Here is a 23797-nt window from a genome sequence, read left to right as displayed (position 1 = left end):
GGAGGTCTGGTATCCTGCAGCAATCCAGGCCTGGATCCCGCTGGGACACAAAGATCCTCACTCTATAGTACTGCTGCACATGTGATGAACCTGCTTGGTCTCAGAACTGTGCTTGGCTTCTGCCAGGGGATGCAGCACGCAGGGAATGCTGCCAAACACACTGGCCAGGGGGATGGGTGTCAGGGCACACCTGCAGGCTGCTGGAGGGGTCCAGGGTGGGAAAAGGACCTAAGAGGGGTGAGCAGGGCACAGTCACCTCTCTGCCTCCAAACCTGTGCCAAGCGGCAGGAGGGCACAGGCTGCACAAAGCAGGTTTGGCCATGAGCCCACCTTGCAAGCCCCTCGGGGAAATCCGTGGGAAGGCAGCGAGACCCCCGAGCTGGCGAGAGAGGCAATTGTTAGGATGGAACTGCCGAGAGATGTCCTTGGTGCACACACTGCACAGCTCGGAGCCAGCAGCACCGGGAGCGGGCTGGCCACAGCAGCAGCCCCTGCCTGCCACCCTCCCCTGGGCCCCTTCCCGGCTCCCTGCTTCAATCCCACCACGGCTCTTTCCTGCCCGGGGGCGAGGAGAGCCTGACTCACGCAGCAGCAGAGATTAATAAGTGAGCAGAGGAGCCGGGCTGGTGCTCTGAGGCGCGGCTGAATCACCGCGCTCCGGCTGCCGCCGCATTGTTCCAGCGCTGAGTCAGGGCTGCTGCGCACAACAGCGGCAGCGAGCGCAACCTGCGGCCTCTGAAATGCAGTAGCACGGAGAAATCAAAAAAGAAGTGTTGCTGTAAGCAAGCTAATAGGGCTACCCACGGAGTCCCAGAAAAGCAGTGCTCTGGGCTCCAGCCTCCCCCCAGAAATGCAAACCCCCAGCCTCTCACAGGGGCACCGCTCTTGGCATCAGCAGCTTTCCTTCTGCTTAAAAGCTGCCACCTCTGTATTTATCACTTTTTATGTTCAGCCTTAACTGGATGACGTGGTCTGGTTATTCTCCCACCCCGGCTGGGCTGCACATGCACTGCACACAGATATCCCAAGCCTTCCCCACCCCTGGCAGTGTCCAAGGCCAGGTTGGACGGGACTTGGAGCAACCAGGGACAGAGGAAGGTGTCCCTGCACGTGGCAGGAGGTGGGATGGGATGAGCTTTAAGGTCTTCCCAACCCAAACCTATGCTATTCCCATAGCTCTCAAACTCACAGTCCTGGTCCAGCACTTCCTCCAAAAGTACAAGATGGGATTTTGAAGGATGAGGGAAACATTCATTCCTGGAGAAAGCGCTGTCTCAGAGCAAGTGACAGCCATCCTTCTCAAACTCTCCAGATCATCTCCAGCTGCCAGGCTGCCAAGGTTCTCCATCTCTCCCACTGCAGCCAGGTGTGCCACCCCCTTTTGCCACCCCAGAACAGCTCCTGCCATACAGCACTGTGAACAGCCACCACTTGCTGGGCCTCGCAAAATAAATCATATTTCACCTCAAAATGAAGCAAAAGCCTCCTGCACTCAACATCCTCCTTCCTGAGGCTGGGAGGGAGTGTCTCAAATCCTCTTAGGGTCCTTGTCCACCCACAAGCCACACACTTGGCAACCTGGGCAGTACTTTGCTGATATACAGGGCTCAGAAACTTGGAGAAACAAGGAACCAGAACCTGGATTCATGGAGCAGAGAGACAGGAATCAGCTTGAGAAACAGGGTCAGCTGCGGGTCTGCCCTTAAACACAGCCCTGAATTACAAACACCACTGTGCCCCAAGTGCCTCTTTCTGATCATATCACCCCCAGACGAGTCTCAACCTCCCCTGACAGCAGCTAATGACTGGGCTTTGAAGGTGCTGCATGGCAGCAAGTTCTGCAGGTTAATGGGAACGTGTGGCAGTGTTGTGTCTCCTCCCTTCCAGCCTGGTGCAATGTCCTGCCCCAGAGAAAGACCAAGTGCCCAAAGGACACACCAGGAGCCACGGTGTCACCCCACAGGCACCAGCCCCCAGTGCAGCTCCGGGAGCCTCTGCACCCCCAATGGGTGGTCCCAGCCTTGAGTTGTGCCAGCAGCTCCTCCACCCCCCGTGCCCCACTCTGGGCTGACCGCAGTGCTGGTGGTGCTGGGCAGGTCCCACATGAACACAACATGAAACCTCCTGGTCCATCATCCAGCCCAGGGTCATCCAATCTCCAACCACCCCAATCTCAATGAACCATCAACCTGAAATAACACAAAATCTGCTCAAAAGCCCAGGGAGCACCAGGTTGCCTCTGTTTGCTCTTACAAGGATCTAATTCAGGTCTAATAGGACAGTTATTATGATATATTAAATGAGTGGCAATTGATTATTAAGAGCTTATTCATTGGACCTGGGCAGATGGGTAATCAGATACCTGCCTATTACATAGCTGTGAAACCACTCTGAATATGCTTCTAATGACCAAGTGATATTTACTTAACATTCAATATCCATCACTAGGAAAGGTCTCTCTAGATTTAATAAGCCTCTGTTATTTTATGTTTAATTAAATACCATCCACTATTAAAAACATATTTAACTGAGGTCAAAACCAGTAAAAACTGTATCTTATAACATAGCTGTTAAACCTCAAATATCTTCTTAATGATTAATTGGGATTTAGCACACGATTGCTGTCCTACTGGGAGCAGACGGAAAGCGGAAGCTCAACGATTCAGGGACCAAAGTGCTTTGCTTCTGCAAACAATTCTGCTGGCTAGATGGTTTGGCTAATAAAAATAAAGCAGAGCAGTGGGAGCCTCGGTTCCTACGTCACCCAACTTTGGAAACTCCAGAATACAGCACAGTCACTTGCACAGTGCCCAGCAACTCAAACAGCTGGGGAGCTGGGACCACCATCCTCCTCCCAGAGATGTGTGTGCCACAGGGGCTTTCCTGAGGGTCAGGATATCAGCAGGACCTTTCCAGAACTGTTCTGCCCCAGCTTCAAGGCAGAAACTCTGGAGCAGCGCTCTGGGGACTCCTGATGCGACAGTTCCAGTAGGGATTGTGAATGGCATCCTTTCTGCTTGGGCTGGCCAGCTGGGGCAGTTCAGTGGTCCATCACACCTACCAGTTTCCCCAGTGGAAACAATAGTGCCTGGGAGAAGGTGGAAACAGATTTCATAGATTCATGTAATGACTTGGGCTGGAAGAACCTTAAACAGATCCTTAATAGGACCCATCCTATTCCAACCCCCTCCTACAGGCCAGAACCCCTTCCACAGACCAGGCTGCTCCAAGCCCCATCCAGCCTGACCTAGGCCACTTCCAGGAATGGGGCAGCCACAGTTTCTCTGGGCAACCTGTTTGCCACAAAGGTCCAAAACCTTGATGTTAGAAACAAAGAGATCTTCTCAGGCCAAGGGACCAGTGAGCTCCCAGATCCAAGAGCCCTGGAAGCACAAGTCCTGCAGCAGCAGCAGCACACTAAGGACAGATGTTTCTGTCACTGCCCTGCACAAGTGTCCTCCAGGCAGCTGTGAACACACACAGCACCACACACCACATGCTTCCTTCACCTCAGCACAGGGACAGCTGATGGGGGAAAGGAGCCTCTAGGCAAGGGGGAATAAGTTTGGACAGGGAGCAGGGAAAAGTCCAAAGCATGTCAGCACTTGGGAAAAAGCCATTCCACCTCAGTGACCTCCTGCAAGAAGATTTATTTTTATTGGTTTTGTTTTGAAAGACCTTGAAAGCAAAATCCGATACTAGCAAAGCATTAAATATAGCAGTACAGACCCACATGGATTGCACAAGAAAACAATTTCAGAATAGAAACAGTAAGAATGTCTACAAACACTGAGAAAAATACCAAGAGACTGAAGCCAAGAGGGTCCTTTCTTTCTGTTGTTCCCCTGGCAGGCTCAGGCACACTGGGGAAATCGGGGTTAGACCGTGGGCTGCAAGCTGCAGCCCTGGGAAATGAGTCAAGAGCCTGGAACGTGTGCTCAGCACCAGGCACAGCCAGGGTAGCCCTGGGCTCTGAGCTCATGAGCTTCCTTGGAGGGACCCTGGTGGGTCAGACCTGGGCTTGTGGCGCTCCAGGGAGAGGCACAGAGGGAGCATCCCAAGGGAACTGCTGGATGGGCTTGGAGACAACCAAAGCTCTTGCCCAAAGTCGTGTCCCAAGAGTGAATCATCATCCTGCCATGAATGACATACCAAAGGGATAAGAAAACATTCCCAGTGTCTGACAAGGCACTGTGTTATGCCTGAGAGGGGTTCTAAATATCCACATGGAAAAGATGTTTTTGGAGGAAAACCTCAATGATATTCCGTGTTTCTAAGACCAGGAGTCTCTGGGAGTCACAAAATCCCAGGATGGTCTGTGCTGCAAGAGACTTAAAGCCCATCTCATTGCATCCCCTGCCATGGGCAGGGACACCTTCACTATCCCATTTTGTTTCAGGCTCCGTCCAGCTTGGGCTCAGACACTTCCAGGGATGGGGCAGCCAGAGGTGCTTTGGGGAAGAAGAACAAGTCTTTGTTTTCCTCTTCTTTACCAGAAAACTCCAAGAGAGTCCAAGCACCAGAGATCCAAGAACCTCAACCAGAGGGAAGCAGTTCAGAGCAGACCTGGGCAGTTGGCCCTGCAGCCTCCACAGAGGCTCCATGGAGAGGACACTCATGGAGTAACCTTGTCATCAGAAATACTCTGCCACTCCCCACATTTGAGGACCAGGAGGAAAGTGCAGCTGGATTTCATTTCCCTCCCCAAGCACTGTCTGTATTTGTATATACACAAACACACAAACCACCTCCTCACCCTCAGCACCTCCCTCCCATGAGGAGCCCCAGCAGCAGGGCAGGCAGGCCCAGCAGATATCATCTGGGCTGCTTCAAAGCCACGCAGCTGATTAAGGAAATGGCAGAGGTGGCTGTCTGGGGGATATGGTGATTAAGGATGTCTCCATCTCCAATCAGCCCTGGAGACTTTGCTGGAATATTGACTAGTGCCCCACATGCCATGGGAGCAGCTCCATACCTGCTGTGTCCTGTCTCATTCTGGAGAAGTCAGAGCATGTGAAGAGTGAGGAGGAAGGAGCCTCTCGAGATGGCTCCCTCGGCCCATGAAGAGAGCAAGACACCCCACCACATCTGTCTCCACTGGACAGGGCTGCACTTTTCTCTTTCCCCTCACTCAGACAGAAACCACTGCTCATTCAGAGTGAGTTAATCTCACTTTTGATCAACTCTTCACAAGAGCTTTACAACCTACAACTGCACTTTGGTATCTGTAAATGACTCCCAGGAGTAGAGGAGGCCTCGGGAGCTGCTCCAGCCCCAACGCAAGGGTTTGCCTGCTTCAAATGTTCTCTTTGTACCCTTGCAACCCCAAGGTCCCCCAGAAGGAAAGAAGCGCCTTTTCCACCAATCCAGTCCTCCAGCTGAGGCTCCAGGCCACATCCTGTTGAGTTTGAGTGTTTCCAGGAAAAACTTCAGACCTGTACAGAGGAGGGTCCACGTGGATCCTCCCATCATGGATGCATGGGATAAGGACACCAAGGCGGGCTGTAAGACCCTCCACAGAGGTCCTGTTTCCTTCCATAATAGCCAGGACACTCCTTGCTAAAAGATAAGGTGGGGCTGGCCAAGCCCTCCATGGAGTCAGACACACCTAAACACACACAGGGCTCACGACAGAGCCAAATCCCACCTCTGCTTCTGCTGGATGCTTCTCACTTGGGAAACATCACCAGGCCCATCTTCCTCTCCAGGCCTGCAGCAGAGGCATCATCTCCAGTCCATGGGAACCCAAATGTGTCCCTCTGCTGCTTCACACAACCACTGGCACTCTCGTGATGCCCACTTGCCTCCACCACCTGTGAAGGCACTGCAGACACCCAGTCCAGACACCACCACATCTCTGTTTGGACAGGCAATTCTCATCCCTCCCCTTCCCATACCTCAGTTTCCCCCGTGGCAGAAGCAAACCAGTCTGTGGGTGCCACCCCAGCCCCAGCAACACAGGGGGCAAACCTGCAACCCTGCAAAGTCCTTGAGATCCTTCCTCCACCACCACGGAAATCCCCAGAGGCTGTTTGTTTAACACCAGAGTGCAGACAGAGCCAGGCACCCAAACCCACAGCCCCACATCCCCACTGCCCTCCCACAGCCCCACTGCTTTCCCACACAGCCCCACAGCCTTCCTACAGCCCCACTGCCCTCTCTCACATCCCTACTGCCCTCCCACAGCCCCACAGCCTTCCCACAGCCCCACTGCCCTCTCTCACATCCCTACTGCCCTCCCACAGCCCCACAGCCTTCCCACAGCCCCACTGCCCTCCCACAGCCCCACAGCCTTCCCACAGCCCCACTGCCCTCTCTCACAGCCCCATGCCTGCCCACAGCCCCACAGCCTTCCCACACAGCCCCACAGCCCTCCCACATCCCCACTGCCCTCCCACAGCCCCACTGCCTTCCCACAGCCCCACTGCTTTCCCACACAGCCCCACAGCCCTCCCACAGCCCCACTGCCCTCTCTCACAGCCCCACAGCCCTCCCACAGCCCCACTGCCCTCTCTCACAGCCCCACAGCCTTCCCACAGCCCCACTGCCCTCCCACAGCCCCACTGCCTTCCCACAGCCCCACAGCCCTCCCACAGCCCCACTGCCTTCTCACAGCCCCATGCCTGCCCACAGCCCCACAGCCTTCCCACACAGTCCCATTGCCTTCTCACAGCCCCACAGCCCCCCAAGGGGCAGCACATGGATCGGTTGCTGTGAAACAACAACTTCCCTCTTTCTTTTTGCTGGAGCTAACTGGGTTTAGACTGGGAATTCAGTTACATTTGTGGGCAGCCTTTCTGGAGACATACACCCGCCTGATGCAGGGGAGAGCTGTCTGAAACCACGGGCACTTCATGTGTGTTTGGATTCCAAACTTCCCGTGGTTCAAAATCCTGGGAAAATGAATCTGTGTCGCTGAGGTGAAGTTTTGGGTTTGGAAGTGTTAGACTGGAAGTGACTGGCTGTCCAGCCAAGCTGCTGGGAGTTTGGGCTCCCTCCTTTGGCTCTCCCACACTTCCCTGAGCAGGAGTTTGCAAAGACCAAAGTGATGTGCACCGGGACATTTGGGGCCTGCAGGCCAGGGAAGCACAGGCACACAGGAGCCTGCCCCCCAAACCCTGCCAGGGGAGCACAGGCACACAGGAGCCTGCCCCCCAAACCCTGCCAGGGAAGCACAGGCACACCAAACCCTGCAGCCAGGGGAGCACAGGCACACCAAACCCTGCAGCCAGGGGAGCACAGGCACACAGGAGCCTGCCCGCCCAACCCGACACCGCTCTGGAATGCAGAAACTGCAAACGATACTTTAATTCCACAGTCACTCAACAGTAGCTCCGGCCTTGGGAAATACTGGGAAAGCACATGCTCAGGAGCACTTAAAGGGAGCACATCCAGCCCCAGCCTAATCCACGGGCTGGAAACCATGCTATCTTTATCAGAACTTCCCACCCCAGCCAGCCTCCCCCCATGCCTGCCCTTGAACCAGCAAGAATCGCTGTGAGGCATGGGCCAGGCCTGGAGCCACAGCTCAGCTCAGCTCAGCTCAGCTCAGCTCAGCTCAGCTCCCTGACAGTGCCACAGGAAGGGACACTGGCAGTGGGGACACTGCCCATGGTGCCACCCTGCCACCCACACCTCGATGGCCACAGGGCTGTCCTGCTACCCACCTCAACAGGCACAGGGCTGTCCTGCCACCCACCTCAATGGGCACAGGGCTGTCCTGCTACCCACACCTCGATGGCCAAAAGGCCCTCTGATCCTGCCTGGGCATTGCACATGTCACCACTGTCCTCCCCACCCAGGACACTTGTGTGCTGAGCTGTTTTGTCCAGATGCCCCCTCTCCCCACAGGGACCACCCCAGAGCACACCCCAGGCCTCCAGGCACAGGCTCCCTGCACAAGTCCTGCTGCCTCGCTGGCTCCCACCCGTGCCTGGTGCTGATGGGTCAGAGCTGCAGGAGCTGTGTCCCCTGTCCCACAGCGGGGATGTGCTCAGACACAGCACCTAAGGAGCCAAGAGAACCTCAGGACTCAGCCCCCAAGTGCTCTGCTCCCCCAAGAGCCCACAGCTCTGTGCTCTCACCCGGCTCTGCACCCTCAGCCTCCCCTGCAGGGGCAGGGGCATCACCAGCAGATCCATGGGGACCACGGTGGGGAAGGGCCAGGACAGACCCACAGAAACAAAGGTCAGAGGATATGGTAAGCTCAGAAGAGCCACATAAGGAACTCAGCAATGGCCACGGCTGGATTTATTACCAGAAGGGAGGATGTGAACTTGAGGAGAGTTTGCAGTTCAGATTTAGCACCTCAGTGCTCAGGCAGTGACGCTGAGAAGAGCTCAGCACATCGGGATGAAGGCTGTTCTCGCCTTTCAGGAACTTCCTGCTCTGGTTTCAGCTCTTTCTTTCTTCCTTCCTTCCTCTCAAGCTGTCCCCTCTGAAGTGGATGGTTTTGGAGACCAAAGGATAAACCAATTTGCTTCTCTGTTCCTGAGAAGGGGCTTTCAGCTCCCTGCTGGCATACTCCAAAAGCTCTCAGTGGCACAAGGGGTGGGGTTGGGCATTCCCAGGGCAGGTGCCACATCCCACAGCTCAGGAGACCTTCCTGGGCCCCTGCCGGTGCTTCCACCTCACCCCTCCTGCTCACCCACTGTGGGCAGCAGCAGATGGGCTCCTGTTCCTGTCTGCAAACTCCTCCTGCCCTCCAGCAATGCGCTGCACAGTGAGAGCTGTCCCACGGATTACTGCTGCCACCTGTCACACCAGGTACTGTGTGACACAGCCCAGAGCTGCAACATGAGGTCCCCTCCACATCACAGCCTACCTGGATGGAGACACACTGTGCCTGCATGTCAGCACAAGAACTGGGTGCTTCTCCTGCCCTGGGTCACACAGCTACTGTGACCTTAAAACCTCACCTGCCCCAGAGGTCTGCCATGGGTCACCCACTCTGGATTAAGGCTATTGTGATGGAAAACACCTACAGGATTTAGTGTCAAACCCGCCTCTAATCTCTGGCACTGAGCCAGCTCAAGGCTCTGAATGGTGAACACGCAGGGCTCTGGACAAGGGACAACTACTGCTGCCCCCAGAGCCTCTGTGTTCAGACACACTCCAGAACAGGTTTCTTGTTATGTCCTGTGTCAAATACTGGCTCTTCAACAGAAAAGACTCAGTGGGATATCTAAGGCTCTGCACGAGCTCTCATTGATCCTGCATGTAGGTCATCTCTGAGCATTCCATAAATCACAGAATGTCATGAGTGGGAAGAGACTTACAAGGATCATCCAGTCCAACTCCTGGTCCTGCCCAGGACAAACTCAGCAATCCCACCCTGGGCATCCCTGAGATCATTGTCCAAACACTCCTGGAGCTCTGGCAGCCTCGGGGCTGTGCCCATTCCCTGGGGAGCCTGGGCAGTGCCAGCACCCTCTGGGGGAAGAACCTCTCCTTGATGTTCAACCTAAATCTCCTGACACAGCTCCAGCCATTCCTGGCTCCTGTCGCTGTGACAGAGAGCAGAGATTGGAGCTGCCCCTCAGGATGAAGCTGTAGCCACTGATGAGGTGTGACCCCAGTCCCCTCCAGTGCCCTCAGGCCTTTGTTTGGTCAGGTGAGGTCCCTGCACCATGGGGACAACACCCAAAGGTGAAGGTTCCCATGTCCTGAGGTACCAGTGTCACCTACACCATCTCCAAGGGTCCTGATTAGTACAAGCTGTGGCTCTGGGCAGGGAGCTCGGCACAGGGTGCCCAGGAGCACAACCATCACCCCAGGAACCACTGGCTCCAAGGTGGCTCTTTGGGAGCCTCAGATCCCATACACACCCACTGGAGAACATCTCTGCCTGAGTACTCCTCATGCAGCTCTGGTTTCCTTGGGAGGTTCAACCCGTGATCAAACCCCTCAAAACCACGAGTCAGAAAAGAGCCCTGGCTATTCTGGCCTGTGTGTCACATTGAGCAGTGGGGAGAGCTCTGCCCTGCCAGTGCCACCTCACTGGTTTCTCCTCCCAGAGAGCCGTGTTTGCCACTGGAGTGAGCAGCCCCCACCCTGCCCGTGCGCTGCTCTTCCCCCAGAGCTCCTGCAGGCCAGCACTGGGCTCTGTGCTCCAGCCCAGCCAGCAGGGAGGGAGCAGCCCCTGGTGCCAGAGCGCCGTGCCGTGCCTGGAACAGGGTAACCCGAGCTGCGGCTTCCCCACATTCCTTGTGGCTCTAGCTCCCCAGCCAAAACAAAACCAACATTTTCCTTTTTTTTTTTTTTAATTCCGTCTTCTCCTCGAGGCCAAACAGGAGGAGGGGGTCCCACACAGCACTTAGCCAAAGCTGCTTTGGCTGGAAAGCAGCTATTCCTACTTCCAGCCGTGTTCCTCCAGCCCTTGGGTGAGCAGCACATGTGGGGTGACGCTGTGGGGTGATGCTGTGGAGCGATGCTGTGGGGTGACACTGCAGGGTGGCACCGTGGGGTGACACCGTGTGGTGACACTGTGGGGTGATACCATGGGGTGACACCATGGGGTGACACTGTGGGGTGACACTGTGGGCTGACACCGTGGGGTGACACTGTGGGGTGACACTGTCGGGTGACACTGAGGGGTGACACTGTGGGGTGACACCATGGGGTGACACTGTGGGGTGACACTGTGGGGTGACACCGTGGGGTGACACTGTGGGGTGACACTGTGGGGTGACACCATGGGGTGACACTGTGAGGTGATACCATGGGGTGACACTGTGGGGTGACACTGTGGGGTGACACCGTGGGGTGACACTGTGGGGTGACACTGTGGGGTGACACCATGGGGTGACACTGTGAGGTGATACCATGGGGTGACACTGTGGGGTGACACTGTGGGGTGACACTGTGGGGTGACACTGTGGGGTGACACCGTGGGGTGACACCATGGGGTGACACTGAGGGGTGACACCATGGAGTGATGCTGTGGGGTGACACCATGGGGTGACACTGTGGGGTGACACCGTGGGGTGACTCCGTGGGGTGACACTGTGGGGTGGCACCATGGAGCAATGCCATGGCACCAGGGCACACAGCAGTGACACAGGGACACCGTCTGCTCCCAGCTGATGGAAATCACTGCTGCTCCCCGCGGAGGTGGGGAGGCACTGCTGGGTGCCACAGAAGGGAGCCAGGCTCTCCTCTTTAGAAACCTCCCCAGGAGCAGCGAGCCAGGAGAAGGACAGTGCTACCCCAGGGACAGCACCAGCCCCGTGTGTGTGACCCCACGGCCACATCAGGAACTGCAGGGCCTCCCAGGGGACATGAAAAAGGATCTGGAGGCTGTCCCCCACATGGTGTGAGCACAGCAAGCATGGCCCAGGTAGAAAGGAGGGAATCACACCTCAAGGCTGCAGAACGGACACAGATTCACCCAATATAACTGAGTTGGAAGGGATCCACAGGCATTACTGAGTCAAATTCTTAAGTAAATGGCCCACATGGGGATTGAAGTGAGCCCTGTTTGTGCCACTCTGATGAGCCAGTGGCATTGCCATGTGTCACCTTCACAGAGGCTCCTGCTATCCAAACCATCCACAGCAGGGCTGGTACCCATGGGATGGTGTCAGCAGGAGGGCACAGATCCTCTGCTGTCACCCATCACCCAAACCCATCCCACGCCATCCCACTCTGCTACAGAGCACAGTGAAATGCACCTGGAAGGCAGGCTCACTCTCCAAAACACTGGGACACAGGGACATGCTGAGCCCTGTCCCCAAGCAGGATGTATAGCAGGGAGCAGTGAGGAGCCCCAGCTGCCAGGGATGGCTGGGGTTTACCTTGGCTGCCTGCCCAACACCCCCAGACTGGTCTCTCCCACCTCCTCCTCAACAGCAGCCCCAGAGCTGCAAATCCCCAACAGCTCTGAGCTGCCTGGCAAGCTGCATGGTTTGCTAGAGCAAAGCTCCAAGCCCACAAGCCCATGGAGTTAAGGCACCATGCCAAGGTGCCAGGCCAGACCGGGCAAAGGGACAGTGCTGGGCAGCCCCATGCAGAGCCAGTGCTGAGCAATGGGGGCACATCAGTCCATTGTGCCAAGGGACTCTGGGGATGGCAGGGGAGGAGTGTAAGCACGGTGCCCTCACCATAACAGGTCCTTTTCAGACTCACACACAGTGGGCAGAGCTGTGAAATTTAACTTTGATCACCTCAGGGCAAACCGTGGCACTGCTGCTGTGCAGCTGAGTGTGAGCAGAGTGAGAATGGGGTGAGAGCAGGGTGAGCTGCCAGCCTGGGCTCCTGCCTGGGTGTCTGCTGCAAACACCAAAGCTGAAATTCTCTGCTTGCATTAGAGAAGCACAGATTCAACAACTGTAACAGCTGGAGCAGTGGGTCAAGCCCCACCATGTGAAGTGGAACAAGGCTCAGTGCCAGGTCCTGCACTTGGCTCACCACAACCACAACCTCTTGCAGTTCCAGGCTTGGGGCAGGGTGGCTGGAAAGGTCCCAGCAGGAAAGGCCCTGGGGGTGCTGGTGACAGCAGCTGAACCTGAGCCCAGCTGTGCCCAGGTGTGCCAGAAGGCCAATGGCACCTGGCTGGGATCAGCCGTGGTGTGGCCACAGGCTCAGGGCAGTGACCATTCCCTGTGCTGGGCACTGCTGGGCACCTCCAGTGCTGGTGCCCTATGACAGAAAGGACACTGAGGGGCTGGAGCAGGGTCAGAGAAGGGAACAGAGCTGGGAAGGGGCTGGAGCACCAGGAGAGGATGAGGGAGCTGGGAAGGGGCTCAGCCTGGAGAAAAGGAGGCTCAGGGGGGACATTGTGGCTCTGCACAGCTCCTGACAGGAGGGGACAGCCAGGGGGAACAGGGCTGCTCCCAGGGAATAGGGGCAGAACAAAAGGAAACAGCCTCCATTTACACCAGGAGAGGTTCAGATTGGATACCGGGAACATTTCTTTACAGTAAGGGTGGTCAGGCACTGGCTCAGGCTGCCCAGTGCAGTGGTGGAGTCCCTGCCCCTTGAGGGATTTAAAGGCTGTGTGGATGTGGCACTGCGGCTTGGCAGTGCTGGGTGAATGGTTGGACTCGATTATCTTAAAGGTCTTATCTGAACTCAGTAATTCTATGACTATGACTCTGTGCTGAATGGCTTGCAAAGCAACTGCTGCCTGCCGGCCATAGCAGGGGAGCCTCCACGATGGGAAGAAAATTCACCAAGGAATGGGAAGAAGGAAATGCTGGTGAGCAGGAAAGGCCACCAAGGACAGGGCAGGACCGCTGCGAGGTGGGAAGGGGTCCCAGCTGGGCTGGTACAGCCAAGAGGCAGAGGCACTTTCCCATGTGGGGAACATCCATTCTGGAAATGCTAAAAGCTGCTCCTCAGTCACCAGTGCGGGGAAAAAATCAGAGATGTGCCAAATTTAACAGCAAGCAATGTCTTGTCAGTTAACATAACTTAATTGGTAAATTCCTAACTAATTCAAAAGTTCTGTGCTATAATGTGCCACACTCTGCCACCCTCAGCCAGGCTACCATCAGATGGGGAGGAACCGGGTTCCCCTCGTTCTTGTCCCTGTGCCTGGGCACAGGGAACAATCTTGGGACAAGAGATTCCCCAGGGCTGGGTTTGAATACCCCCAGCCCTGCCCATGGGACCGCAGCTCCTCTGCAGAGGCTCCCACAGCGAGCTGCAGCCTGGGGAAAGAGTTAATGCTTCCCCCGTTTCTGACAGTGTTATTCAATACATTATTGACGTTGAAAAGTCGTCACATTACAAGCCAGCAGTCCACGAGTATTAGGGGTAAAACAGAGGCACGCAGAGACACACAGAGCGTGGAGCCGTGGGCCCCTCCGAGCTACGGTTACGTTACCGCACACAAACTCCTTTCCCAGACTCGCTTTCCTCCCCCATTTGGGGCGAAACCGACTCGTCTGTTATTTGCATTTAATGCCACAGTGAATCCCTAAATCCAGCTCAGGGAATGGATTACTGAGGGGGGAGGGATGGCTGCACTGGGTTTTTTCTCAGGCTTCAGCAGTTGTGATGCTCTATGAAATGAGGAGCAGGACAGTGGTGCTGGGGACTGCAGTCCCCTCGTGGCTGCCTGGCCAGACCCGTGTCCCCAGAGTGGATGGAGCTCCCCAGCTGTGCTGGCCTCAGAGCCTCTCCCAGCAGAGCCCACGTGCTGTGCCCAGCACATCCCAGCCCTGCTGCCCAGCACATCCCTGCTGGCTCTGCGTGCTGAGCTTCCCACTGAGCCAGGGCTGGCAGCTGTCTGTGCCAATTTCACAGAATCCCAGGATGGCTGGGCTTGGAAGGGACCTTAAAGCTCATCCAGTTCCACCCCCTGCCATGGGCAGGGACACCCTCCCACTACCCCAGGTTGTTCCACGACCTGTCCAACCCAGTCTGGAACAGTTCCAGCAATCCAGGGGCAGCCACAGTTTCTCTGAGCAACCTGCCCACCCTCCCAGGGAACAATTCCCTCCCAATATCCCATCCATCCCTGCCCTCTGGCAGTGGGAGCCATTCCCCCTTTTCCTATGATTCCAGGCTATTGTCCAAAGTCCTTCTCCAGCCCTCCTGAAGCCCCTTTAGGCACTGGAAGGGGCTCTAAGTTGTCCCCAGAGCCTTCTCCAGGTGAACACCCTCAGATCTCCCAGCCTGGCTCCAGAGCAAAGGGGCTCCAGCTCTCAGAGCATCTTTGTGGCCCTTGGAACCATTAATTGCAGAATACTGACATCACGATGGTTCACAGGAACAGCTGTATTTCATTCCATGTCTCTTCCTCCAGCCCACACCTCATACTCCACTCCAGATCCCATGATGCTGATGGTGCTTCTCTGGGGAGGTCCAGTCCAGCAGCAGGAAAAGAATATTTAAAAATAATTTAAGCAATGTCATTGGTCCGGCCAGCACTGAGGAGAGGAATCCCACCGTGGTACAGACCTTGGTCTGCCACGAGGCCAGAGCATCCTGAGGGCTTCAGCTTCTACCAGCTGCTCCAGCCTTGGGCATCTCCACCCTGCCGAGCCTATGGGAGCCCAAAACTACACCAGGTGAGCTGGGAAGGTCACGTGGCTCCAGGTGATGGCAGGCAGGGGTCCAGCAGCACCTGCACACCACAGGGTCAGCCCCGCACGGGCAGAGGAGGCTGGACGGGCACAGGGAGCTCGCCAGGCACGTTCCCTCCCTGCTCATATTTTATTTCATCTCCTGATGGGTGAAATGTGTCCTTAATTTGTTCAGAAAGAAAAAGCGAGTGAGCTGCATTCTCACACCCCTAACGAAGACAACACGCAAAGCCCTTTCAAAGCCGGCGCCACACATACGACGCGCGGCCTTGTTCTAATTAGCGACGTCTTTTCTCATTAGCCACAGCCGCGCGTGCTCCAGGCCACGCTGCCTCCTGGGCGAGGGCCCCACGGTGCCACTCCTGCCCAGCAGCACCACCGGGCACCCCTGGCCCGGGGCTGAGCGGCACCTCGGGCTGCAGGGCCGAGCAGGGGCAGAGCTGCACATCCAGGCCCTTCCCAGACTATCCGTCCCCAGAGGGCTGTTTCTGGCTTCGCTGGCGTTTGAGAGAGAGGGTGCATCTGGTTCTAATCTCACCCCTCGCAGTAGCTGTCACCATGGGTTTGCTGTCAGGGTAAAAGATGCCTTCAAACAGCCCTGTGCCAAAGCAGCAGACATGGAAACCCCAGGCCATGGCAAAGCCCCCATGTCCTGGGCTACCCTGGGCTCTTCCCTCGGCCCAGTGGGCAAGGCAGGGGCTATCACCCCATGCCATTGCTCACAGGGTGGGCACAGTGAGCATAGGAGCCAGGAAGGTGGCACTGGGGAGCACACACCTCCCTTTCAGCTGGCTGCAGTCCCTGGGGAGCCACAGTAGCACCCTGGGCTGGGGGCACCGTGCCAGGCCAGGCACTGCAACCCCCAGGGCGCTCGCCTGACCTGGAGCGCGCTCGAGCCCAGAGTCTGCGCTCCAGTTGCCTCTTCCCTTCTCACAAAAAACACAGGGAACCACAAGAACCACAAAAATGCCTCTTGTCCACAGCACAGAGCCTGTCTCTCTGAAGGGCAGGGCACGCTGCCGGAGGACCAGCCACACCACTCACCCCAGCCGGGCTCCTGGAGAGCCGCCAGCCTTTGGAAGCAGCTGTCACATAAAAGCAAACACTGAGAGCCATCCCTGCACTGACAGCAGAGCAGCTCTGACGCCCGCTCGCCTTTGACGTTGCTCCATCCTGGTTCAGCTCAGTGGTTCCCCCACAGCCCCTCCCGCGTGTTCGTGCCTGCCAGGAGCCTCCTCCTCCTCCTCCTCCTTCATGGTGCTGTGACATCACCCTGCCATGCCACCGTGACAGCAGTGACATCACAGCTCACAGAGGCCAGCACATCCACCCCCTTCCCAAGCATGGGGAGAAGGGGAGAAAGCAAGGGAAAAGGCACAGGATGGTGTGGACATCACAGAATCATGGAATCATTACAGTTGGAAAAGCCCTCTATGATCATCGAGTCCTACCACTAACCAAGGACTGCCAGGTGCCCTGCTGCCCTCTGTCCCCAGATGCCATATCCACACGTTTTTTGAGCACTTCCAGGGATGCTGACTCCACTGGTGATGCCAGCAGAGGCTGGAGCAGAATGGCACCCAGGTTGTCCAAGCAGGAACTGACCTCACCCCATCCCAGGCCATGCAGTCATCCCATTGAGGGAACCTGCAAGGAAAGGGGTTAGAAGCAATCTTGGAAGTCCGTGAGCGTTCCCCAGGTGCACCTGGGAACACGAGCCAGCACCAGTGTAGGCTCCCCTTGCCACGTCCTGGGATGTCCTGGCAGGCACAGCTCCTCCTGCACCATGCCCAGCTGGAAGAGAGGCCAGCTCCAAAATATCCCCAGCCCCATGGGCCATGTCCTGTTCCACACCAAGGGGCTCCAAGGGCGTCCCCACTGCCACCCCTGAGACTGGCTGGAGTTTCACCCTCCAAATGGGGCAGCAACCCAAGCAAGCCCAATAGCATCCCTGGAATGTCTCAGATGGGCTGAATCAGAAGCAAGACAAACAAGGCCAGCAATGCCTATTGGCAAATACCGGGCCTGGGACTTATGAGTTGCTCTTATGGATATGCATGCCAGTAATCATGATAAAAAATGCAACAGGACAAGATGCATTGCATTTCATGGACTGGTGTCTCCTCTCCCTCTCACAGTCACGAAGGAATGAGCCCTTCCTCCGGGCTGCCACCCTCACAGCAAGCCCAGGAATGGCTGATGGGCTGGGAAGCAGCTCCTGGCTGGTTGCAGTGTCCTGGCAAAGTTGGCAGCAAAGGGCTCTGAAGCACAAAACCCCTGACCCAGCAGTTCCTCTGCCTGGGCTGAGCAGCTGCAGGGGGAATGGACATCCCCCAGTGCCAGATGCTGCTACACCGACACCCCTGCACCTGGGGATGGAGGAGCACTGCAGGTGCCACCACACCATGCTCTGTACCAGCTGGAGTCACACAAGGTTAGGAGAGGCCACACTGCCAGGTCCTCATCCAACCCCCAGGAACCCTGAGCACCAGATCTTGGTGAGCACAGGATCTGGGAATGGTGCTGGCAATCCTGATGGAAAACCTGAGCCAAGGCAGCCCCTGCCCTGAGCTGCCCCAGCCCCTGGCAGAGCTGGCCAGAGGGAGGGTGTGAGTGCCACCACTCTGGAGCTGGACTGGTTCCTCTGACTCCCAGAGCTTCCATTTTGCCCTTGGTTTGCCAAGGGTTGCTGCCTCGCCCATAAGCCAGAAGAGTTTTATGGGTCTCAGAAATGACTGGCACAGCCCCAGCAGTCAGGAACAAGTCTCTCCGTGCTGTGTCCCTGCCCAGCCTGCAGACGCGGAGGCTGGGAGGTGCCAACTGCCCCCAGTCCTGCTTAACAAGGTGTTAACTCCCAGCCTAATTGCCGCCACTCAATATGTCACCACCCTTCACCTCACTGCTGCTGAACAAGAAGGTTTGAACCAGCACAGCTCACTGCAAACTCTCTTGTTTGATCCTCAGCTGTGTTTTCTTTCCACCTCGCTCCCCTCCATCACTCCAAGGTGGGAGCACAGTGTACCCCATCTCCCCAAGCAGGGGAGCATCTCCCCTCCAGCCATTCACGTTCAGCCCTCCCTCTTTCTCCATGCACCAACAAAGGGAACTTCACTTCAAGCATCCTAACTTACACAGGGAAATAAAAAAGGCATGAAATTAAAAAGGTTCTTATAACAACAGTAACAGAGCTGCAATGCATAGCTAGGATGTATATAAAATATCTTCTAAAATAACATGTCAGCCCAGCCCCTCCCCAGAAGGGCAGGACACGCCAGTGCCCACATCCACAGAGTGCAGGATCAGCACAGGAGAAGGCAGCACATACATTTGCCGTGATCACAGCTGTGTCCTTCCAGTTTTTTCTAAGATTTTTCCAAATTTGGCCATTACCGTGTTTTATGTCTATTCATGTCACTCCATATTTTGCTTTTTAAGGCACAGAAGATGGAAAAACAATAAAATCAGCCTCTGAGTTTAGCCCTCTGCCCCATTCGCAGACAGTTTCAGCAATTTATTTGAGGCTGCTGTCATAAATGCCTCCTGCTCACATCCCAACAAACTGGCAGCACAGAACTCTCCAGAAAAGGGCGATTCATGCATTATTTTTCTTTTAAAAGGCTACTTTGTGAAGCATGCAAAGCAGCTCTTCCCTGCTGTAGTGGGATACAGAGCCCATCCTTGCAGAGGTGAGCAGCAGAGAGGGGTGGGCTCAGGATGGTGAGAGCCACCACCAACACTTACACTTGCAGAGCACTTGCAGAGTACGTGCCTAACCCCCCGAGGCTCAGCCAACACCTTCAGCTTTCAGCAGAGCAGAAAATTCACCTGGTCTCCAGCTGCTCCAGCCCTCCCACAGCTCCCTTTCCAAGCAGTCCTCTGCAGAGTCCCAAGGGATGAGCCAATTCCACCCTGATGTTGTGGGCCCTCGGATTCAGCCTGGAAACCCATTTTGGGTGATCAGGCTCTTTCCTCACCCACCTCACTCCCTGACTTGGAAGCAGGGCAATCTAAGCAGTGGTATCTCCCCATCATCATCTCCATGGTCTCCCTCCTGGCCCTGGCTTAGAAGGTTACTCCAAGGCTTGCAGAGTTGTCTGTGCTATGGACTGGCAGCAAATTCACACCCTGAAGTTACAGGGCAGATGAGAGCACAGCCAGGAGCTTCCGTGCAGATGTTCCCTCTCAAAGCTGGGGTGACCTTGGGAAGCAGAGGAACAGGCTCCAGTCAGGCCTGCAGTGATGCTAATGAGATGAACATTGATCTATCTGCATTGGCTTCACCCTCTGGAGACACCGCTGGGCTCTCCCTTGGATGGGTGTGGGTGAGGGGCCACAGCCCTGACTGTCACAGCGAGCTGTGGGACACAGCCCAGCCCGGGGCCAGCCCTGAGCCTCTCACTGCACACGGACACCCACCAAACCTAGAGGAGATCATTTTCTGCAACGTATGGCTGTCCTGGTTCCCCCATCCCTTCCTCACCAGGGAAAGAGCCAAGAGCTGAGCAAGCCAAAGAGTGTCCTTTGCCATGGGTACCCAACAGCCACGTGCAGACACCCCAGAGCCTGGCAGATCCTCCCATGGCCTGGGTGGAGTGGCTGAGATGACCTGGCCCTCTGCTGCAGTCACAAACACCCTTCCAGGGCTGGTCCCATCACTGACCCACCAGAGACTGAAGGATAATCAGCAAGCCAGGTCTCTTGGTCAAACACAGCTGGGTCTCTGTGACCGTGTTCACAGGGTTCTTGGATGAGGGAAGAGATGAGGATCTGACTCCATGTTTCAGGAGACTTGATTTATTATTTTATGATATATATTACATTAAAACTATACTAAAAGAATAGAACAAAGGAATTCATCAGAAGGCTGGCTAAGAATTGAATAGCTAAGAATGATAACAAAGGTTTGTGGCTCGGCTCTCTGTCTGAGCCAGCTGACTGTGATTGGCCATTAATTACAAACATCCAACATGGGCCAATCCCAGATGCACCTGTTGCATTCCACAGCAGCAGATAATCAATGATTACATTTTGTTCCTGAGGCCTCTCAGCTTCTCAGGAGGAAAAATCCTAAGGAAAGGATTTTTCATGAAAGATATCTGCAACAGGTCTCCTTCCTCAGTTGTCCACCTTCCCACCTCCCATCAGTGAGGAAACAGACGAAGGGACAGGGGGGAATTACCCTGCTCCAGACTGTGGTTTTCTGCCAGGACACGCCAGTGAAGCAGAGCAGGGGTTCTGATGGATCTGATGGTTCATCTCCAGCCTGATCCACACACCAGTGAGGGGACAAGAGCTCTCCAAGAATCCCACGCAGCAATGGCCCCAACCAGCATCACAAATTAAAGTTCAACTTGAAACGAGGAAGGGGATGGAGAACCTGCAATGTGGTCAATGCCATGGGAGAGAAGAGGGAGGGCTTGGAGAAGATCAAGGAAGAGGAATGGGGAAGGCCAGGTTTGGGAAAGCAAAAGCCAGACAGCCGAGGGATTTCGCTCCATCACCAGCGTCGGAGGCACGGCCCTGAGCGCTCAGTGGGGATGTGAACAGCGAAACCTGATCGGCCGTTAACCAGGAATGCGTGGAAATGGCAACTGCACATAACCCCAGGGAATCCGCCAGCGGTGCCCCAGCACCCGGAATCACACGGATAACCCGCGCGCCTGGCGCATGAGCTCATCCTGGGGATAATGCTCTCACATGAGCCCAGCCAGCAGGAATTCACCGCAGCTCGGGGCGCGGGGGGGCTCAGGGGGATCCCCTTCTCCTGCTGCTCCTTTCCCCCTGCCCTCCTGCCACCATCCCACGTTTCCCACGGATGGCGCGCTGCACCCTGGGAGCTGTGCCCGAGCTGCAGCCTCCCCTCCCTGGGCAGGGCTGCAAACCCCAGCTGGGGAGAGCACTATGAAGCCAGGGGGAAAGAAAAGGAAGGGAGAGAGATCTGTGCTCCCACATTTCTAACGCTGAACCTGCTTCTTCCTGTTCCTCCGGCCTGCTAGGAAAGGGAATGAGAATGTCTTCCCTGTTTCACCAAGATCCTGGCTGCTGGTGGTGCTTCATGCACCCAGCAGGGCCCAGCAGCACTGTGAGGGATCGTGCTCCAGCCCAGTGGCACGCTGGTCACCATTAGGTGTTGTACCAGTCCTCATGGCACTGCATCCGTGCAGCTCCTCTCCTGCCTCTGCCTTCCCCTTTCACCATAGTCAGCCTTGTGGAAAGAAGCTGGAATCCATGGAGGTCACTCCCCTTGGGAACCAGCAACACAGCTTCCTTCTCACAAGCAGCAAATGAGCCACAGAAGAACCATAAATAATATTTGCTTATTCTGATCCTCCCTCTCCCAAATGCATCAGCCCAGAACTTGCTCTCTGCTGAGAGGGATGGTACAAGTCCCACGGAGCAGGACTTGACCTTTGGTGGAGGATTAGCTGTGCTCCACAGGGCACACATCCAGGTGGTGCGGGAAGCCAGCCTGGCTCACAGAGGACACGTCTGTCACCGCTCAGGCACTGACACCTCCTGCCCATGGCAGCTTTTCTGGAGACCACCTACAAGTGAGAGTCAAATGCCTGCCCCTTCCACACCCCAAGGTGTCTCCTCCAGAAGGCAGCTTCCCTGTATCCATCTCCTGGTGGGAACCAGGGAGAGACAAAGCCACCACAGGTGGAGGAAGAGCTCAGACGTACAAGGCAGGAATTCAAGCTGCATTGCACATGGCACAGGGGCTGCTGCAAACCAGGCAGCTCCGAGGGCCATCAGGTCAGGGGGACCAGATTCAGCTCCCCAAACAGCCCCCAGCATGTCCTGAGGGCTGGGCTGCATCCTGCTGGGATGAGAGCCCTTCCAGAGCCTGGCAGGGCTGCCTTGCAGGGGGCACAGCACTCATGCCCAAGGTCAGGTAATCGGAATTTTGGAAGCAATTCCAGGCTTTTTTGAACTACCTCCAGAGAAGCAGGATTTTCTACCTTTGAAGTGAATGATCCAATCTTTCCACAACCAAATCCCTCCTTCTCCAGTGGCTAAGCTCCAGAGCCTCTGATGTCACTCACCCTGGAAATGTCAGGGCAGGAACAAAATGAGCCAGCCCAAAAACAGCCTAGCCAGGACAAAATGCAGGCAGGGTCCATAACCTGTCCTCCTGTGGCTGGACAGGCCCCAAAAGAGGACTGGAAATGCAATTTATTGTACCAGCAGAAGGATACTTCACACCTGGGCAGCTCTGCTCAGAGAGGTGCCACACTGGGCCGTGGTTCTCTTGGAGACCACCCCACCCTCCCACATTCTCCTGGAGTCTCCATCTTCTCCTCCAGGCAGGGCTCTCCCCATCCAAGGGGCAGCATCACCCGGGAGCTGGCTCAGGACCCAGGGCTGGGAAGAGAGCTGGCAGTGGGAGGAGAAGGGACCAAGGCTCAAACTGTGAAAGGAACAAGAAAATGAAAAATTATGCCAAGAAAACAGAGAGCTGAGAGGTAACACAACAGTGGGGCAAAAATCCCAGGGGGAGAGAGACACGGCAGAGGTCACAGCCAGGGGGTAGAGGGCAAGGAGCAGATGCAGAGTGGGGGCAGCTCCTCGTTTTGACCCATTCCAATCCTGCATCCCACCCCAGAGCTGGATGTCTGCTTGATCACCAGCGCACGGGACACGGAGCAACAGGAGATGAGTGCTCCTGTCCCAGGAGTTCCCAACGTTCCCCAGAACATTGCCCACACCGTGTCACCGCCAGCCAGCTGAGATTTTCCCCAGAGCCGGCCAAGAGCCCTGAGCAAAGCGGCGGCATGAGAGACAGCCCCGGGGCCGCGAGGAGATGCCTGGGAGCCCGGGGTAACCGGACACCGGCAGGGACAGTGATTTATTCCCTCCCCGGAGAGCAGCGGGAGCCCCCACGGGCGGGGAAACGGCACCAGGCACGCCCTGGGAGACCCCACGGGATCGCAAAGATCCCAACAGATCTCCAAGACATTTCCAAGGCACAGGCTAGAGCCGTGCCAGCCCTTTCGGTCCGTGCCAGGCGATGTGGCAGTCACGGCTCCGCGTGACTCGTCCGGAGCCAGCCGCCGGCAGACAGACACACAGACAGACAGACAGACAGAGTTAGCGGAGCCTGCCGCGGCCGGGCTGGAGGCGAGCGGGAGCAGCGGGAGGAGGAGGAGGAGGCCGAGGACTCACGGGGGACTCGCTGCTCCAGCGCGACATCTAAAGGGCTCCGCAGGCGGCTGCACGGGGAGGGATCCCAGCGCATCCCGCTCCTAGAGCATCCCGCTGCATTCCAGCGCATCCCCGCTCCTAGAGCATCCCGCTCCCAGCGCATCCCGCTCCTAGAGCATCCCGCTGCATTCCAGCGCATCCCGCTCCTAGAGCATCCCGCTCCCAGCGCATCCCGCTCCTAGAGCATCCCGCTGCATTCCAGCGCATCCCGCTCCTAGAGCATCCCGCTGCATCCCAGCGCATCCCGCTCCCAGCACATCCCCGCTGCATTCCTGCTCCCAGCACATCCCCGCTCCATCCCCGCTCCATCCCCGCTGCATCCCCGCTCCCAGCGCATCCCCGGCCACGGGCCCCGCTGCTGGAGCACCGCGCTCCTGCTCGGAGGAGAGAGACAGACGCGGGGCTGGGATGAAAATCCCGGAGTGAGCGTGCAGAGCTCGCTGGTAACAGCACGGATTCTCAGCCCCGGAGGGGAAGAGGCTGTGGGGGCTGCAGGGAGGCAACAACATCTCCTTATCACTCTTTACCCTCCGCAGGGGCTGCAGGAACAGCAGCTCTGC

At 56.5% G+C, this 23797-nt stretch overlaps 1 protein-coding gene across 3 annotated transcripts in view; it reads right to left on the bottom strand.

Moving 5' to 3' along the window:
• LOC131090189 (ankyrin repeat and fibronectin type-III domain-containing protein 1-like) overlaps positions 1–23797 on the bottom strand; it is a 200240-nt gene that overhangs the window by 98272 nt on the left and 78171 nt on the right. The window lies entirely within an intron of this gene.

Source organism: Melospiza georgiana, chromosome 16, assembly GCF_028018845.1.
Source record: "Melospiza georgiana isolate bMelGeo1 chromosome 16, bMelGeo1.pri, whole genome shotgun sequence".
NCBI classification, from domain to species: Eukaryota; Metazoa; Chordata; class Aves; order Passeriformes; family Passerellidae; genus Melospiza; species Melospiza georgiana.
Note: the sequence above shows the minus strand (reverse complement) of the source record. Positions and strands in the feature narration are given on the sequence as shown.